We start from the raw sequence: 4,751 nt of genomic DNA, 5'->3' as shown, positions 1-4,751 counted from the left end.
TCTCATCTTTTAAGAGCTTTCCTCTCTTTCCAGATCCAACTGCCTACCTTGAACAGTGGATTAAAGTACCCCAAAGGAACCACTGGTTTTGACCAATGAGGCACATTTTTAAAGCTGTATTTAAACTTTATTCACATGGCAGGTGGATTCTATATATGCTAGTTCAGAGAGTGGAACACTCAAAAGTTTTATTGTTTAGAGTTGCATATTTTCACACTACTCCACAGTTAAATCATTGTTATTTATATTAGTCATTTTTAGAATGTTGATACCTTTAATAGGTCATAATATTCCATGAATACTCTTAAAGATAATGGTTGTGTTTATACCTTTCAACAAATACATCTTTATTCATTTTTTAGTTGTCTATACTTTCTCATCTTTAATTTCCTTTAAAGTTTCTTGTTTTCAGCTTTGTGTTGTGTGTACTTTTGCCAAATTTTAAAGTAGTAAATTGACCATTAAAAAAATTACCAAGCATTGCTTTGCTAAACTCTGTGAAATGCACCATCACTGTTCACAGCCGTTTAACTCATGGACTAGTAGAAAAGGAACGGGACCAAGTTGTCAAGGATAATAGCAGAAATGTAGTTAAGAGATTCCAGCATTTGACTGATTCACCCCCACTGGAAACTAAGTACCATATTTTCCGGCGTATAAGACGACTTTTGAAACAAAAAAAGTCAACCGAAATTCAGGGGTCATCGTATACGCTGAGTATATCCCGGAAAATGGTCTGAATATTGCCACAAAACGAATTTTCCAACTCAATCCTGCACCAATCACTGGACCTCTCTAACTCAGCCAATCCAAGCAGGCTTTTTATGCATGCAAATTAGACAATGTTCTGGACCTGAATCTACACTGTAAAAAGCCTGCTCAGATGGGCCAGAGTCAGAGAGGAAGTCTATGACAGTATAACCTTTGAACCTTTGCTTGTTATGATTGGCTCACTGTGGTACATGAGCACAGGAACACATACAGCACAGGAACGTTCTGTCTGATACAGCGAATATATGCCTAAACCTATGTTTTAACTGCTAAATTAGGGGGTCATCTAGCCGGCAAATACGGTAATCTCATCTACTATGGCACAAGTTTTCTCTTCCATGCCTGTGAAGCTTCTGAACAAGTTAGAGTCTTGTCCAGTTAGACTCAGTCAGATTAAAAAAAAATTGTGCAATATATACTTAGTGAAATACTTTGCAACTAAGAGGAAACCTTGCATTTTACTGCAATGTCGATAGCACTGGAGGGTATATTAAGTGAAATAAGTCAGAGGAATGAAAAGTGCTCTATTTCATTTTAGAGAATCAAAATAAGAGTATAGACAGTAACACATAACGAAGTGTCCAAGAAAGAGACCAATGGAATTGCCAAATAAGAATAAATGGTAGGGGCCGGAGAGATAGCATGGAGGTAAGGCGTTTGCCTTTCATGCAGAAGGTCATTGGTTCGAATCCCATATGGTCCCCCGAGCCTGCCAGGAGCAATTTCTGAGCATGGAACCAGGAGTAACCCCTGAGTACTGAGGTGTGACCCAAAAACAAAACAAAAAAAAAGAATAAATAGTAGATTGATAGAGTGCTACATGGTAAGTGTCCAAAACAAAGAGAAGATAAGGTGTGGGGTTTGTGTGTGCAAACTTCCTTTGAAGCTGTGCGCTCTACACTTGAACAAAAATCAATGTCAATGGAATTGTCTGTACAAAATAAGATAGTCAAGCCAACAAGTTATTGCCTGTGGCTCAAAAGTCTTATGTGCCAGGTCTAAGAATTGGAATCTGTGTGGTTATACACCCTTCTGTTTTCCTGAAGTCCCTATCATGCCTTGCCCAGTACCCACATGGAGCACACAAAATGAAGGTAACCATCTAACTAGGTCATTTCAGCAGCTGAACAATTAGTTTCACATGGACTAAATCTGTTGTACCTCACCTGAGAGATGACAAAGGCATAAAGTTCTTGATGGAGTAAATGGCAGTCAAAAGCAATTGTACACATCAGATTTCAAAGAAAAGCCTCAGTTGTGTAAAGTGAATAAACAGCAGTTCATAGTGCAAAGGGATATTCTCTCAGGCCTGTTCAATATGCTGGTCACCAAGAACACATAACCACTTAAAAATGTCATATTGTTTCACGGTCTCTGAAAACATTTCAAGGATTTATAATTTCATAGATACTATATTCTAGATTGCATAGACACAACATTCCTATCAGTTCTCTAATCCTGTTCTAAACCATGGATGTCGTTTTTTATTTTACAGTTCTCAATTCTCTCAAGCCCCATTGTCATACAAGAAATGGGAATATCTGTTTAGTTCACTTAAGTCATGTTTCTAGGACTGTATTTTCTATTTTTATGTTCCTGCACTTCTATTTTATATATTTTTATTTATATATTCTATGTATTCAGAACCCTGGCTCTCAAGGAAAGCCTAGGAGTCTGCCCCCACGTTGGAAACTGAGCAGCAGTCTTGGATACAATGAGGGCTATACCGAGCTTTCCCCAGATGGCAAAGACCTGCTCAGACTCAAGATCTCTGATCTTAGGAGTGAAAAGAAATAATAGGCTTTCTGCATCTTAAAGTAGTGAGTTCACTCTGTTCTCCCTGGAAGCCTGACTTTGAAAACACCTAAGCCAAGAATGACCTTTCTCAAAGTATCAGCTGCATCCCTGGAGATCATTAACTTGCCCTTTCCTCTGTTCCCAGCAGAAGACTGGCAAAAGCGACTGGAAAGATAACTTGCTTTTCCCATATTTGCTTCGGATTCAATCTTGGAACTACATGTGGGTCTCCAAGCGCTCCAAGTTTCCTGAATACAGAGCCAGGAGTAAACCCTGAGCACCACCAAGTGTGGCCCCAACACCAAAACACAAAAAAACCAGCTTGGCAAAGAGTACCTTGAAGACAAGATACTCCCTGTTCCTGTGTGCGAAGGGGCACAAATCACCTTCAGAATTAGTTCAATTTAATGCAAGACAAATATTCTATACTTCAAGAGCTGGAAGGAGCAAATGAACAAGATTAAACCTCTAGAAGAAACAGCTACCTTTACTGTGTCCCCATGTTAGACTTATATATATATTCTTTAAAACACCTTGATTACATACATGATTGTGTTTGGGTTTCAGTCATGTAAAGAACACCACCCATCACCAGTGCAACATTCCCATCACCAATGTCCCAAATCTCCCTCCTCCCCACCCAACCCCCGCCAGGCTTTCTATAACCCTCATACGTTCTCACTATTAGGATAGTTCAAAACGTAGTTATTTCTCTAACAAAAGTCATCCCTGTTTGTGGTGAGCTTCATGAGGTGAGCTGGAACTTCCAGCCCTTCTCTTTTGTGTCTGAAAATTATTATTGCAAGAATGTCTTTCATTTTTCTTAAAACCCATAGATGAGTGAGACCATTCTGCATTTCTCTCTCTCTCTCTCTCTCTCTCTCTCTCTCTCTCTCTCTCTCTCTCTCTCTCTCTCTCTCTCTCTCTCACTCTCCTCTCTCTCTGACTTATTTCACTCAGCATAATAGAGCCCATGTTAGACTTTAACTTTATTTTTAAACATGGTCCACCTATGATAAAGGAGGTATCGATTGCACTTGAGAGTCTGATTAAGTACCTGGTGGTTTTTAAGGTCCATCTCTTCCCATAGATAGTTCTAGATCACTGCCCTTAACACCTGAGACCAGCTTGCATCTTTGGGCCAGTGCTCTAGAGTGATCACAGGTTTCTGGAACAGAGTATTGGGTTCCATTAAATACACTTAATGAACAGAAAATTATATTCCTGTCACCTTGATGTCACCACATATATTTATTAGGCCATTAAAAAATGGGCCCTCGCTATTAGGAAAAATTCTTTCAAGTACAAGACATTCAATTTTTGTCCTGAAATATTTTTCTAATAAACATAATCTTGACACATTTAACCCAGCAGTGAACTTTCATATACTGTGTTTACTTAGGAACTAATCTAACATTCCACAGCCTTTTAAAATTTCACTAGTGTTTCAAAGAGACAAATTACTTTTTCATATTAGCTGCACAGTGGGGTTTCTGCTTTAAAACGCATTTGCTCCCATTCAGACTGCAATCCAGAGAACTGAGTTTAGCCTCAAAAGGATCCCTTTATTCCTTTGTCACTTTCAACCTCATGCCTAACGTAAGCCATAAAGGACTCTGAGGCTCACAGCCTGCCTGATGCTGTGTGCTGAGTTCCAGTCACAAAGCCCTTGTCTAAGTTGGTGGAGCAATAAAGGAGGCCCATTTTCCCCCCACAGGATTAGATAAGAAGTCAGAAAAGTTTTCCAAGGCAGCCAATGCACCCTGTATAGTTCCCATTTAAATTATTTTTATTTGAAAATTGGAGTTTACAAAACTAAATCCTGTACAGGATTCGGTCATTTTGTTTGTTTTTGCAAAGGGTTACCTCGTTTACTGCCCAGCAGCAGCTGACTGCCCCAATCAGACCTTCCCAGAGGGCAGCTCTAGCTTAAAACTGGCTTTTTAGGGGAGAGGTTCTTTTTTAAAGAAAATGAATGAAAATGAAAGTTCCTGCTTTATTTCCTGAAAGAGCAAAGGCCAAGCCTCCTGCTTTGGAGGTCCAACCAAGCAGTCCATGGTGACCTGCCAAGGTCTGGGAAAACCCTGGTCTGACAGCAACAGATGTGGTGGTGGTTTACCTTGAGGTTGATTAAACTTGCTGGTCCTTGGTGGAATCACTTATACTAAACCAAAACCTATACC

At 39.6% G+C, this 4,751-nt stretch overlaps 1 protein-coding gene across 2 annotated transcripts in view; it reads left to right on the top strand.

The window, feature by feature from the left end:
- The window catches only part of RPRD1A (regulation of nuclear pre-mRNA domain containing 1A), a 1,137,547-nt gene that overhangs the window by 383,703 nt on the left and 749,093 nt on the right, over positions 1-4,751 (top strand). The gene's annotated exons all lie outside the window — the stretch shown is intronic.

Source organism: Suncus etruscus, chromosome 3, assembly GCF_024139225.1.
Source record: "Suncus etruscus isolate mSunEtr1 chromosome 3, mSunEtr1.pri.cur, whole genome shotgun sequence".
NCBI lineage: Eukaryota > Metazoa > Chordata > Mammalia > Eulipotyphla > Soricidae > Suncus > Suncus etruscus.
The sequence above is the reverse complement of the archived record's forward strand: the minus strand, read 5'-3'. Positions and strand labels throughout refer to the sequence as shown.